Source organism: Trifolium pratense, linkage group LG6 (assembly GCF_020283565.1).
Source record: "Trifolium pratense cultivar HEN17-A07 linkage group LG6, ARS_RC_1.1, whole genome shotgun sequence".
Taxonomy (NCBI): Eukaryota; Viridiplantae; Streptophyta; class Magnoliopsida; order Fabales; family Fabaceae; genus Trifolium; species Trifolium pratense.
Window position 1 is genome coordinate 29,103,814 of NC_060064.1, and position 15,943 is coordinate 29,119,756.

Here is a 15,943-nt window from a genome sequence, read left to right on the forward strand (position 1 = left end):
GTTGGGGGCGTCAGAAAAAGCAAAATAAAACAAGGTTGAAAGGCCTTGGCGTCACCTGTAAGTCTTACGAGTTGGGGGCGTCAGAAAAAGCAAAATAAAACAAGGTTGAAAGGCCTTGGCGTCACCTGTAAGTCTTACGAGTTGGGGGCGTCAGAAAAAGCAAAATAAAACAAGGTTGAAAGGCCTTGGCGTCACCTGTAAGTCTTACGAGTTGGGGGCGTCAGAAAAAGCAAAATAAAACAAGGTTGAAAGGCCTTGGCGTCACCCGTAAGTCTTACGAGTTGGGGGCGTCAGAAAAAGCAAAATAAAACAAGGTTGAAAGGCCTTGGCGTCACCTGTAAGTCTTACGAGTTGGGGGCGTCAGAAAAAGAAAAGAAAACAAGGTTGAAAGGCCTTGGCGTTACCTGTAAATCTTACGAGTAGGGGGTGTCAGGAAAAGATACAGCGAAGAAAGGCGAGATTATTGACGCCGCCAGAAAAAGCTTATACATAACCAAAGCAAGGCGATTCATCACAACGCCAAATCATTTGCAACCGCCAAAAGGCAACAGGTATAAAGTCATTCATAAATGATATATAATTATATTTAAAGTGCTAAAGACATTGCAGGTGCAAAGTTAAAAATTTCAAAGGCGAGATTATTTTCAACACCAAACACAAAGTATAGTGGAAGGGCGACTCCGAACAGCGCCAATTCTGTTTAAATCGCCAAGAAGTTACAAAATAAAGCGTGCAGGCCTGACAGTACAAAAATCAACTACAACAAAGAAGTGGCAAGACAGAAGTACAGACCAACAAAGTTACTAGCCTCAAAGTTTCAATTTGCTTTCAAGAAGACAAGGAGGGACGAATCGCGAAAGATGAAGAGGCGAGATTGGTGACAACGCTAGCTTTAAAATGCAAATACAATGAAAAAAGAGGAAGGGCGACTTTCCAACTTGCTCAAAGTCGCCAAGAAACAATGACAACAATATTCAAAGCCACAAATGGCATACATCAAGATATTCAAAAGTCATAGAAGGGCGTACAAATTATCTAAGAAATATCAACAACAAAAGGAAGGACAAGGCGACAAGCAAACAAATAGTATGAGTCAGCAACAAATGGGCGACATAGAACCACGCCGAGACATAATAATCGCCAAGTTACTTCATTCAAAAGCACTTCGCCTTCTTGAAGCCTCGTGCTTGGGGGGCTGTGTACCGGGCCATGGACCAGGGTGTGATTTGTTAAGGCCCAATACGAAAAAGCCCAATGGGAGCATCTAAAGGAGAAGTGTGAAAACAACCATGAAAAACACATGATAAGCGTGATCCACCATGACTTGGAAAGGAAGGAAGAAACTTGGAGAAGAAGGAAGAAGCTTGGAGAAGAAGGAAGAAGCTTGGAGAAGAAGGAAAGTAACCGCCCACTACCCATGAATTCCTCTCCAAGCAAGGCGGTTATCAAGCAACAAGAGGGAGATGTTTTGCCTATAAATAGGATCTTCTTCAAGAGAACAGGATAAGACTTTTCACTGATTCTACATAGACTCACTCTCATCATGAGAAACCACCATATTTTCATTCTTGTAAAGAGATTCAATTTCTTCTCTGACATACTTGTATCAGTTATCAATCTTGAATAATACAAACCCCAATGTTCTGATCGAATTCTGACTTATAAAACTCCCAGGGTTGTTGGGATTGAACTGAGTGTAATCACACCATTTGATCAATAATACAAACCCCCTTGTTTTATTACCAGAACAATATGGTTTTTTGCCTTCTATTTTATTGAACAGGGAAGCAACAACTTATGGATCAAAGGATTCTTTATGGTGGAGGGATGTGATAAGTGTGGGTGACTCCATCATGCCCGGATGGTTCCGTTCGAATACTAGTTGTGTGGTGGGTAACGGTACTGAAATTAGTTTCTGGAATGCCAAGTGGTGCGGAAATATGTCGCTTGGAGAATTATTTCCTAACCTCTTTGCAAAAGAGTTGCGGCAACATTCTTTGATTGCAGATAGGATGATCAACGGCAGTGAGGGACTGTTTTGGCAATGGGATTGGCGTGATGAGTTAACGCAATCTGAAGAACATGATCTTTTTAAGCTAAAAGAATTGTTGTCGGATGTTAGTTTGAATCCAAACAGCGTTGACAGATGGCGCTGGATTATTGGCTCTGCAGGTATGTTCTCGGTTAATTCTTGTTATACCTTTCTGATACAACATGGTGCAGTTGAGACATTTAACCCAAAAATGATGGAGGCTCTCAAAAATCTGTGGAAGAATGATGTGCCATCGAAAGTGAGTGTTTTTGGGTGGAGATTACTATTAGAGAAATTACCAACGCGGGGCGCTTTGGCTTCAAAAGGTATCATTACAAATCCTCATGAATTTACCTGTGTGTTCTGTTTTAGGCATATAGAGAACTGTTCTCATCTTTTCTACGGTTGCAAATTTACCCAAATGGTGTGGAATGCTATTTTCAAATGGATGGGATGTAATTTAACTATTGGTGAGGAAGGGCTGAATCACTTTATTATGTGTGGTGAAATTGTCAAGTCAAAAAAGGGTAGGCACATTCGACATTTGATTTGGTTAACTACTACTTGGTGCATATGGAGATTGAGGAATAATATCATTTTCCGAGGGGAGATGGCGGATATTTCTTTGTTGGTTGACAATATTACGGCGATCTCGTGGATTTGGTTTAGCGGAAGAGCAGGGCGCAAGTCCACCTATTCTTTTTCGGATTGGTGCACTAATCCTATTGTATGTTTACAAAGCATATAATTATTTGTTTTGAATTGTAAGGGTTTGAGTACCCCTTGTACTCCTTTATAATTCAATTTTGCTTATCAAAAAAAAAAAAAAAAAAAATTAAGATCCATATATTAATAGTTTCTATATATAGTGATATTTTATATTAGTATATATATTTGTGGTCAAATCTATCTTTTGAGTAAGATTTAAGAGTAGAAAATCTCCTTACACGTATTGCTTTTGACCAACTAAGATAAGTTTCTATAATTTTGTGAATAAACCATAACAAGAATCATTCCCTAAAATTTTATGCTTGAAAGAGTTAAGAACAGAATAACTATAACAAGAATCATTCCTTAACTAATAACCTATTTGTTTTCGCAACCAACATCAAATTAAACGCACGTCCGCATGAAGCTAGTATTACTCGCTTCATGAAATATCACAGCTAATATAGGTTTGGGACGAAAACGCATAACCAAACATACACTAAGACATGTAAAATACTTTTCTCCGTGCAATTAAAATTTGTTTAATATTGTACTCATATTAAATAAATCCAAGATTACAATTTACAATACTATAGCTAATCTATTAGAATTTCGCATGTTGGTTGCAATAAAGCGGAAATAGATTATCTGCAACTGTTGATTACGATGGAACATTTTGTGAACACAAATGGCATTCAGATACAATGCTTTGTAAACTATCAAAAGTAACTTTTACCATCATAACATCTTGTTGAAACTATATTAGTTGCGACTGCAATTGAGCATATTATATTAATTATCTCATTGAACACAAGTGTGAGAAGGTACAGTGAAGTATGGTTTGTTATTTCCTACTGGATTGAAGAATGATTGTGCAGAGTTGAGAAGCTATTCTGACTCAGATTGTGGAGGAGACACAACAGATAGAAGGAGTACCTCTGGCTATGTGATGTTATTCAATGGTGTTTCAATTGCTTGGTGCACAAAGAAACAACCAGTGACTGCTCTGTCAACATGTGAGGCTGAATATATTGCTGGAACATTTGCTACTTGTCAAATGGTTTGGTTAGATTCAGTGTTAAAAGAATTGAAGTGTGTATTACTTGTATCATATCTCTTACTTGGCCCTCTAGTATTCATTCCTCCATTATTACTTAATTCATTCCCCTCTTTAAGCACAGTTGCAAGAAACAGGTTTCATGCTCAAAGGCTTTCCTTGAGCCTCTGCAACACTGTAATCTCTGTGTGTGTGTGTGTGATGCTTCTTGCTGCGCCAACAAAATCAACTCCTCGTTCATGTTGCGGGACTATCCTTCCTTCAGTCCTTCCTTTTTCTCCAAGTCCTCCCCTCCCTCCCAAACATAGCCTAAGATCGCTTAAAAATTCTAAATGATTTTGAATTCAATTATAATGATTAAATCAAAACGGATAATTTGGTCACTAGTACATCGTTAAATCATCGAGTAAGATAGATGACAACTAAATGAGAATACTCACCGAGTGTAATAGTAAAATGTTCGGCCACCACTGACATGGATTTTAGCAATTAGCGATGCCAAAAGAGAAGAGAATGAAATAACTCGAAAAGCAAGCAAACAAACAGGGTGAATGTCTTTAAGGCATGGTTTCCATGCTTCATCGCCACACAAATTCCTGTCTTGATGGTTTTCTCCTTTGTCAAATGTTAGCTTCCTTGAACTTTCACGCTTCCATATTGTTAGACACGCAAGAACCATAGGCAGCAAAACAGAAACTACGCACACATAGACCCTCCAATTTAACCAATAACTGAGGGTCGTTGTATCTATTGTATCATATCATCCAGTTGCATCCTCCTGAAAGAAAAACAATGTTACTGATCTAACCCGAAGATCAGAAAGGTTGATGGCCGGTCCGTTGAGCAAATCGTCCACACCGAAGGGGGGTTTGTACCTGCAGGTACTCTGATGCCTAAGTCAGCAAAGAGTAAAAGAGATACAAAGAGAAGATAGAGAAAGAAAGTGAGTAATGATTCAGAATACCTGGCTCTCCTGTCTAGGAGAGCTTATATAGTTGCCCCCAGCGCTGGGCCAAAGGTTGGTCTATTGGGCCGGGATAACCGGCCCAATAGACTCAACTGCCAAGATAGTCCCTGTATCGTAGGGGAGGCCGTTATTCGCCTCTATCTTGGTTGGAGCTGTTCCGCTATTCGCGGGTAAGAATAAGCTCCGTGACTCAAGTGTGGTTGGATGGATGAGCACGTGCTAAACGTGCTGCTTAGCTGTTAAGCTATGGAGGAATGGATCAACATGTGTGGATAGATGAGCACGTGTTTAACGTGCTGCTTATCCGTTATGTCGAGCAGGACACGCCATTGGCTGACGTGTCGGGGAACAAAATAATAAAGTGCAGAATAATAAAAATTCACAGTAGGTTTGTTGGTGTGTCGAATCGTTGCGTGCGCGGGAAACAAAAAAGAGTTTTTACTTAAGTGTAATTTAAATATTTTTGAAGTTCATGACATGTAATATTTTTGGATTCAATAAATTTCTATATTTTCGGTTCAACAATTGATATAGCGAAATTTTAAAAAAATAGTTATGATTTGTTTTGTGATAAATTATAAATAATAATAAAAGAAAAGTTTATTTTCTAGAAATAATATAATTAAACGTAATGTCTTGGATCAAAATTCGGGGCGTTACACTATGGTATCAGAGCAATGATCCTCGGATCCTAGGATCAATTTTTAACGAGATTCCTCTTTTAATTTTGTAAGCATTTTTTTTTTAATTTACTTTTCTGAAGCAAGTCAGCCCAAATTGCATTATCGTGATTCAAAAAACGCCACTTCCACTTGCTAAGCAAAGCCAAAATAAAGAGTTCGAGATTTTTTACTCCTAAACCACCTTTATCCTTGGGTAAATAAATTTGATCTCATTTAACCCAGCATACCTTTCTTTCCTCTGCACCACCACCCCACAAAAAGTTCCTCTGAATTTTCTCAATACTTTTTAGCACACAGCAAGGAGCCCTAAAAAAAGAGAAAAACTAAAGAGGTATACTAGCCAAGACAGAATTGATCAGAGTGATGCGACCACCGAAGGACAAATGACGGCTATGCCAAGAATTCAAATGTTTAGTCATAGCTTCCACAATGATATCTCAAAATTAAGATATAGAACAAGAAAAGATATAGAAGAAGAAAATTTAGATAATATTTTTCATGCTTTATTTCATTTCGCTTACATCATCTTAAAGTACAAAACTAATAAGGTATTTGAAATTAGAAAAGCTAAAAGAAAATTTATTTAATGGGTGATCACATCACCTAAAGAAGAATTCATGGAATATTTTAGTAATACGTTTATAATTAGCCTTCTATACAAAAACCATTACGACACCTCATTCTTACAGGATATTGATGGGAAGCACGGTAGGAACGGACTCGACAATCACCATCAGTTTTACATGGCTTGGCAGCTATAATGTAAAAAGAGAAAAACAATGTTACTAAATGTAATAAAATATAATGTAAGAAATAAAGATGGAAATTTGAAAAGGAGATAAACTGGTTTACCATAAACCTGACTTTGTATTGAAACAAGTAATAGGGAAAGAATGATTATCACAACATTAACAAACTTGAAAATTTTATCCATATTTTCTCCACCTTTTGGATGTATTACATAGAATTGTACTTTATCACGTCTTGATTTATAAAGCTATTGTTCTCCTTACATCAATTAATAAATAGTTTTTATAGTACTTTCAGAGTTGTGAAAAACTTCCATTTTTTGTTTATAATTATTAGCTGTCTCTTAATTAAGTACACCAATGTGTTGCCCCTTTAACAACTTTTGTAAAGAGGTCATGTAAAATATACAAATTTAAATAATCCATATTTTTTAACAATTTTTCTTTAATTAGTTTATAAGCTTTCATGATAGAAAACGAAAAATCACAAATTAAAAATAATATTGTTTGACAATAAAGCGGAAATAGATGATGGAAACCATTTTGACAAGAAATAGTGTTTCGTTTCTAGAATCACCAAAAAGAAGCCATAAAATGGAATATGCATTAATGCCATCAACAAGTACCTACAGTTCAAAAGAAAATTATTCTATAATGATATTTTACTCTATAATCCAAGATTCCCTCATAATTGATTCTAAACAAAGTTCTCATTCTGTTTCGCGATTTTTCACTTTAATGTATATTGTACTAAACAATATAATCAAGTGTAGAATAAAACCTTACTTCAAGTTTTTTTTTTTTTTTTTGATAAGCAAAACCTTACTTCAAGTAGTAGAGTATCATGCAATATGATCAATTTAGGGATTTTGATTTTTGAAGATGATGAATATGTTTAAGGTTTACCGAAAATAATTTTGATTTGTTTGAGTTAATTAATTTTGACAACAGTGTTTTTTAAATTTTTGGGATTTTGATGAAATTGGTGAAAATGATGAACACATGGTGATGAAGATTATGAATACACAGAAGAAGATGATGAACACATTAAATTTTTATTTTTTTAGAAAATAATTAATTCGAAAACACAAAAGAAAAATATGAATTAGCATATTGTTATAAAAACAATTGATATAGAAATTGAATCATCACAATATTATTAGATCTATGTTATTCCTAGAGTTACGATTTCAAAACTGTGAAATATTTTGGTTGCTGCATGTACTGCAGGCATGTCAAATTGTGAAGAACAAATTAATGTCTTAGTTAGATAACCATAAGAAGTACGATAAGGGCACCATTCACTTCATCAAATGGAAAACCAAAAGCAACTCAAACTAAAAAAATATCATGGAATCGGGAAAACCGAAGGCCACATTGCCACCGGTCACACAAGGACTATATGTGTCACATTCGTTCCAATTCTTCAAATCTCTCTAGAATTATAGAAAATGATGCATCTACTATATGTCAATCATCCCAACATTTGGACTTTATGGCGCTCTCGGAATGATAGGATTTTTTTGGGGAGAATTGTAGAGCTACAAGAGATGGTGGATAGAATTAAGCTTGTTTCTTAAAAATGGCTTTTGGCAAAAAAGATTGGTACACCTTGCTTGTTTTATGAGTGGTGTACGAATCTTTTTGATTGTATAGCTGATAGTTTTGGGTATGGTTTCTTCGGATTGGGTGGAGTACTATTTGTACTTTTTCTTTAGAAGTGGATTGAGTATCACTTGTACTTTTTTCCAATTCGTTTTTTAAATATAAATATCATTTGGCCGTTCAAAAAAAATACAGAAGCATTATAGTTATTCTTCAATAAAAAAATGCTCTACTAATATGATAATTATGAATATGATATTTAGGAGGGAGCAACAACAATCTCTCCATCATTGAAGATCGTCTCTTTGAATATGAGAGGGTGGGGTGAAAGTGCTAAACAGCGGCAGTTGAGTTTGTTTCTTCAAAAACGTGTTTTCGATGTTTGTTTACTTCAAGAAACAAAGAAAGCGATGATTTTCTCATTCACAACCTATGGGGGCACAAAAATGTTAACTGGGTGCTTTCGAAATAATATTGTATTTAGAGGAGATTGAGTTAATGTATCTTCTTTAGTGAACAAAATTATTTACATTTCTTGGTTTTGGCTTTTAGGGCGATTAGGGAATAATGTTAATTTAGCATTTTCTGACTGGTGTAACAATCCTTTAGTCTGTCTAGGGTGATTTTATTTGAATTGTAAGGGATGAGTACCCCTTGTACTCCTTATAATTCAATTTTTTGCTTATCAAAAAAAAAAAAACAGCAAATTAGAAGAAGATAAATTTGGCATCCACAATTAAGAAACACCATAAATTAATTTAGTATTATTAATACCTAAAATATTTGGGTGTTGTATATCCACTGTGTAGAACCACCAATTAATTTTTATGATTATTATTTATTATATATGGGGTTTAGAGTGTTACATAAAATATTATTCTTATTTTATGATTTTCTCTTTTCAATCATCAAAGGTTATAAGATATTGAAATATTGTTAAAAAAAAATTATGTACTAAAGGTACTAAAGAGGCAAATTAATGCATTGTTGTACTTTAGAGACATATAATAATTATAAGAGAAATTGGAACTCTTTTTACTATAGGAGCATCTCCAATGGTATTATCACTTTGGGTATCATACATTACTAACAAGTGGTCCCTATAATGCCATGTAAATACATATTTTGTTCCAATGGTGATACCACTTTTTGAGTATCATACATTAATAACAAATGGTCCCTTTTATATTTATTTTTTTATTCTGTCTAAATAAAAATAAAAATTAGTTAATTTAATAAATACGTAGATAAATAAATTACTAATTAAATATAATGAGAAATACATGCTAATAAATAAAAAATTGTGAAAAATGCATAAATATGACGGGAAATATATAATGAAAAATATAATAATTAATTTTTATTATTATAGATATTAGGATCCATTTGATAGAAAACAAATAAAATATGACTTGAGAACAAAACAAATAAAAATTGTGTAATATATAGAATAATATCAAATATTATTAAATTAACATCCAACTACAAGAAGAAAAAAAAATCTTTTCTGCACTGTTGTTGAAGAAACGAAATTGAAAAAAAACTTATGAAATGAAAGACAACAAAAAAATAAAACCTTCCTATATAGTAAAAATAGAAAGAAAAAAAAAGATCCGGTCATTAAATGTCAACGGTAATATTTTGACGTATATGGAAGCTAATAATAACATTAAATTGATGATACGATACCTTATTTAAGGTACCGGTATCATGAAATTTGATACCCTATGTGCCACGTCAGGGTCCAATAATAAAAACAAAATAAGGTATTGTATCATTAGTCTATAAAACTCTCTTATATACCTTTATTGGAGATGCTCTAAGTACTTAAAACTATTTAAGTGGTGTAAGAAGAACATAAGCCTTATAAATTGTAAAGTGATAAAATAAAATTCCATCTGATATATTCAAAGATTGGAAAATATGGATAAAATTTTCAAGTTTGTTTATGTTATGATAGTTCTTCTTTTCCTAGGTTTTGTTTCAACGCAAAAAGTTCCAAGACTTCGAAGTACTTAGTAAATCAATTTTATCTCCTTTTCAAATTAGAAGAAGATAAATGTGGCATCCACAATCAAGAAACACCAGCAATTAATTTAGTATTATTAATACCTAAAATATTTGGGTGTTGTATATCCACTGTGTAGAACCACCAATTAATTTTTATGATTATTATATATGGGGTTTAGAGTGTTACATAAAATATTATTCTTATTTTATGATTTTCTCTTTTCAATCATGAAAGGTTATAAGATATTGAAATATTGTTAAAAAAAATTATGAATTAACTTGTACTAAAGGTACTAAAGAGGCAAATTAATGCATTGTCGTACTTTAGAGACATATAATAATTATAAAAGAAAATTGGAACTCTTTTTACTATAAGTACTTAAAACTATTTTTTTTAGGTAAATTAAGAGCATTAAGAAACATCATAGAGACTAGTAGACATCAGAAAAACATCTAATAACACTAATCCTATAACTCTTTGCTCATATATAATATATAAAAAAAAGGGAAAAACTATTTAAGTGGTGTAAGAAGAACATAAGCCTTATAAATTGTAAAGTGATAAAATAAAATTCCATCTGATATATTCAAAGAGTGGAAAATATGGATAAAATTTTCAAGTTTGTTTATGTTATGATAATTCTTCTTTCCCTAGTTTTTGTTTCAACGCAAATTCCAAAACTTCCAAGTACTTAGTAAATCAATTTTATCTTCTTTTCAAATTTCCTTCTTTATTACTTCGTACAAAATATTTCATTTCATTTTAATAACATCATTTTTTTTATTACAATACAGTTCCCATTTCATGTATAACGGATCGTGATTGTCCATCATTTCCCAAGGGGCGCATTTCAAATCCTAAAAAACTGAGGTGTCGTAATGGTTTTTGTACATGACAATAATTATAGCTTTATGGATATTATATGATTGTCACACCCAAAAGAATTAAAAAAAAAATCACACTACTAGAATATTCCACAATTTCTTATTTAGGATTGTGATCACCTATTAAATGAGTTTTCTTTTACCTTTTCTAATTTCACATAGCTTGTTAGTTTTGTACTTTAAGATAATGCAAGAGAAATGACATAGACTATGAAAAATATTATCTACATTTTCTTCTTCTATATCTTAATTTTGATATATCACAATGGTCTTCATATCCAATTTTCTTTCTTTCTTTTTTTTTTTGTTTTTTTTTTCAAGTAACTTAGTGACTAGAAAATCCACTTTAAAAGTGAATAAGTGGAGTGTCCCGGGTTCGAACACGGACTCCTACACATTTAGTGTGATGTCCCTACCACTGAGCTAAGCTAACGGGGACATCCAATTTTCTTTCTTTCTATATATATATATATATATATATATATATATATATATATATATATATATATATATATATATATATATATGAAAATATGGATTTATTGTGTTTATGTATTATTTTTTTTAGTTTTCACCGTAGTTTAAACTGGTTCGGGGATCAGTTCTGATATCAAGTGGTTCTAGCCCCCTCCCAATCACAGTTGCGGTGAATCGAACCGTGGTCATCGATCCCTACCAAATTCACCACCGAAGCAATTACTAACGATGGGTTGTTTTATGTTTATATGTTGAGTTTGTTCATTTTAAAATTCATTTTAATAATAAGATTTCACTTCAAATAAATGCATAAGAATTATTTTCTATATCTCTTTAAGTTTGTATTCATTGATAATTTATGAGATTTGAGATTTCTTTTGTAAATAATTAATTAAGATCAAGGTGGTTTAGGGGTAAAAAATTTGGAACTTTTTAATGTGGCTTTGCTTAGCAAATGGAAATGGAGGGGTATTAATGAAAAAGATGCACTATGGTATGATTTGTTGCAGCATAGATATGTGTACCGGGCCATGGACCAGGGTGTGATTTGTTAAGGCCCAATACGAAAAAGTCCAATGGGAGCATCTAAAGGAGAAGTGTGAAAACAACCATGAAAAACACATGATAAGCGTGATCCACCATGACTTGGAAAGGAAGGAAGAAACTTGGAGAAGAAGGAAGAAGCTTGGAGAAGAAGGAAGAAGCTTGGAGAAGAAGGAAAGTAACCGCCCACTACCCATGAATTCCTCTCCAAGCAAGGCGGTTATCAAGCAACAAGAGGGAGATGTTTTGCCTATAAATAGGATCTTCTTCAAGAGAACAGGATAAGACTTTTCACTGATTCTACATAGACTCACTCTCATCATGAGAAACCACCATATTTTCATTCTTGTAAAGAGATTCAATTTCTTCTCTGACATACTTGTATCAGTTATCAATCTTGAATAATACAAACCCCTATGTTCTGATCGAATTCTGACTTATAAAACTCCCAGGGTTGTTGGGATTGAACTGAGTGTAATCACACCATTTGATCAATAATACAAACCCCCTTGTTTTATTACCAGAACATTTTGGCGCCCACCGTGGGGCTGCGGTAAAATCATTTGATCCCAGCCTATCACAGCAACTAGACGAAAAATCAAACATCTTCACATGGCTGGAGAGCATGGAAACAACGATAATTCTAGCGTTAACACCTTGCAAGCCGCCGTCGTAGAAATTCGGCGTTTGCAGACTCACATTGCGGCCATCAAGGCTTAAAGGGCAGATGAGAAAGAAGCAGAAGTTACAACTTGACATCTCTTTTGGATATATCTCTATGTTATTATTATTATTATTATTATTATTATTATTATTATTATTATTATTATTATTATTATTATTATTATTATTATTATTATTATAGTTTTGATCCGGAGGATTTTGTTTGGCTCCACTCATCAATAAAGAAAGAAGCGTGTATACGGAGAATCGCATCGCGTCCTCGTCTTTGCATCGCCATGCATCTGTTATCACACCATCCAAGAACCGCCACGCCGCCACTAACACATTGTTTTCTTTACGGCAACTCTGCTCTCAATCCAGGCGGAAACAATGAAGTCGCCATCACCGCCGTTATATTCGTTAAGAAATCGCCTCCGACGTCAGTTGTGGAGAAATTGTCATCGCCGCGGTCGGTTATGGAGGAATCGCCATCTCACCGTCGGTCGTTCTGTTCATCTCGATCAGGTGTTAACGTTCTTTTCTTGCAACTTACCATTTAATCATATAGTTCTCACTCCTTCTGTTTTGATAATATGTTATTTGTACTTATAATTAACACAAAATGCTTCTTAGTTATTCAAGGAAATTGTTAGAGCACCACAAAAATAAACTGCATAGCAACATGAGATCATGTTGCATTCTATTAGTAGGGTACTGGATAAGTTGAAACAATGAAACTATTAAGCGTTGAACTCATATCATCCCTTCCTGCATTGTCCCATTTATTTGCCATGCAACTTGATCAATGTGATGAACAAATTGATGTAATTAGTGATAGTAATGTACCAATAGAAAATGAAACTAAGGACAATATTTGGAGTGGGACATTATACTGTATTGATATAGCGATTATATGCTTCTGATGCTAGAACCTCAAACTACCAAAAGTTCTATGATGTTTGGTGTTTAATCTTTTAATTTCTCGATAGTATAGCTGTTGATTATTATAGAGAACATCTGATGCATGATACTGTGATAGTTTTATTTCCTTTGTACCTAACAAAGTTATCAAGTTGATCATAGCACAGGGTAACGAACAAATGTGGAAAATTGAGATGAAAATTCAGTAATTATCACTCGGCGAGATAGAAGCCGCCAACTAATATTTCAGGTTGAAGCATATTCCGCGATGACTACCGCAATGGAACTCAGTCTCACCACGCCAAAACATAATTGTTTTTCTTGCTAGGCGAGGAGCGCCGCAACAAACCACCCATGGCGGTATCATTTTCGTTTGTTTTATTTTTCATATATTATTATTGTTGAACCTAATGTATCAAAGCTTATTTGCAGCGATCATGATTAAGTTGCGGGCTCTGAACCAAGAATAAATGAAGCCAGCCGGCTCTAGACCAATAAAGGTTAACCGGTGATGGAATAAAGGTCAACCTGATTAAGTTACGGGCTCTGAACCAAAAAAAAAAAAATAATAAAATAAAAAAAAAAAAAAAAAAAAAAATGGTTATCTCAAACTTGAGCTCTGAATCTTTATTAAAGATCAACTCAGATGTGAGCGCTGAACCAAATGTAAGGTTGAAAGGCCTTGGCGTTACCTGTAAATCTTACGAGTTGGGGGCGTCAGAAAAAGAAAATAAAACAAGGTTGAAAGGCCTTGGCGTTACCTGTAAGTCTTACGAGTTGGGTACGTCAGAAAAAGCAAAATTAAACAAGGTTGAAAGGCCTTGGTGTTACCTGTAAGTCTTACGAGTTGGGTACGTCAGAAAAAGAAAATAAAACAAGGTTGAAAGGCCTTGGCGTTACCTGTAAGTCTTACGAGTTGGGTACGTCAGAAAAAGCAAAATTAAACAAGGTTGAAAGGCCTTGGCGTTACCTGTAAGTCTTACGAGTTGGGTACGTCAGAAAAAGCAAAATTAAACAAGGTTGCAAGGCCTTGGCGTTACCTGTAAGTCTTACGAGTTGGGTACGTCAGAAAAAGCAAAATTAAACAAGGTTGAAAGGCCTTGGCGTTACCTGTAAGTCTTACGAGTTGGGTACGTCAGAAAAAGAAAATAAAACAAGGTTGAAAGGCCTTGGCGTTACCTGTAAGTCTTACGAGTTGGGTACGTCAGAAAAAGCAAGGTTGAAAGGCCTTGGCGTTACCTGTAAGTCTTACGAGTTGGGGGCGTCAGAAAAAGCAAAATAAAACAAGGTTGAAAGGCCTTGGCGTCACCTGTAAGTCTTACGAGTTGGGGGCGTCAGAAAAAGCAAAATAAAACAAGGTTGAAAGGCCTTGGCGTCACCTGTAAGTCTTACGAGTTGGGGGCGTCAGAAAAAGCAAAATAAAACAAGGTTGAAAGGCCTTGGCGTCACCTGTAAGTCTTACGAGTTGGGGGCGTCAGAAAAAGCAAAATAAAACAAGGTTGAAAGGTCTTGGCGTCACCCGTAAGTCTTACGAGTTGGGGGCGTCAGAAAAAGCAAAATAAAACAAGGTTGAAAGGCCTTGGCGTCACCTGTAAGTCTTACGAGTTGGGGGCGTCAGAAAAAGAAAAGAAAACAAGGTTGAAAGGCCTTGGCGTTACCTGTAAATCTTACGAGTAGGGGGCGTCAGAAAAAGACAAGTTGAAATGCTTTGGCGCTACCTGTAAATCTTACGAGTAGGGGGTGTCAGGAAAAGATACAGCGAAGAAAGGCGAGATTATTGACGCCGCCAGAAAAAGCTTATACATAACCAAAGCAAGGCGATTCATCACAACGCCAAATCATTTGCAACCGCCAAAAGGCAACAGGTATAAAGTCATTCATAAATGATATATAATTATATTTAAAGTGCTAAAGACATTGCAGGTGCAAAGTTAAAAATTTCAAAGGCGAGATTATTTTCAACACCAAACACAAAGTATAGTGGAAGGGCGACTCCGAACAGCGCCAATTCTGTTTAAATCGCCAAGAAGTTACAAAATAAGGCGTGCAGGCCTGACAGTACAAAAATCAACTACAACAAAGAAGTGGCGAGACAGAAGTACAGACCAACAAAGTTACTAGCCTCAAAGTTTCAATTTGCTTTCAAGAAGACAAGGAGGGACGAATCGCGAAAGATGAAGAGGCGAGATTGGTGACAACGCTAGCTTTAAAATGCAAATACAATGAAAAAAGAGGAAGGGCGACTTTCCAACTTGCTCAAAGTCGCCAAGAAACAATGACAACAATATTCAAAGCCACAAATGGCATACATCAAGATATTCAAAAGTCATAGAAGGGCGTACAAATTATCTAAGAAATATCAACAACAAAAGGAAGGACAAGGCGACAAGCAAACAAATAGTATGAGTCAGCAACAAATGGGCGACATAGAACCACGCCGAGACATAATAATCGCCAAGTTACTTCATTCAAAAGCACTTCGCCTTCTTGAAGCCTCGTGCTTGGGGGGCTGTGTACCGGGCCATGGACCAGGGTGTGATTTGTTAAGGCCCAATACGAAAAAGCCCAATGGGAGCATCTAAAGGAGAAGTGTGAAAACAACCATGAAAAACACATGATAAGCGTGATCCACCATGACTTGGA

At 34.9% G+C, this 15,943-nt stretch overlaps 2 long non-coding RNA genes across 3 annotated transcripts; one reads left to right on the top strand and one right to left on the bottom strand.

Moving 5' to 3' along the window:
* Positions 1-5,915: 5,915 nt before the first annotated feature.
* Positions 5,916-7,136, bottom strand: LOC123888873. Of its 2 annotated transcripts, XR_006802334.1 has the most exons (3): positions 7,018-7,032; positions 6,300-6,977; positions 5,916-6,202 (listed from the first exon to the last, which is right to left on the bottom strand). It is a non-coding gene; the product is annotated as an uncharacterized LOC123888873 (long non-coding RNA). The 2 variants fall into 2 exon arrangements; XR_006802333.1 differs by having other exon boundaries at positions 6,300-7,136.
* Positions 7,137-10,234: 3,098 nt separating this feature from the next.
* On the top strand, positions 10,235-10,938 carry LOC123888874. The gene is made up of 2 exons (XR_006802335.1): positions 10,235-10,499; positions 10,607-10,938. It is a non-coding gene; the product is annotated as an uncharacterized LOC123888874 (long non-coding RNA).
* Positions 10,939-15,943: the final 5,005 nt, after the last annotated feature.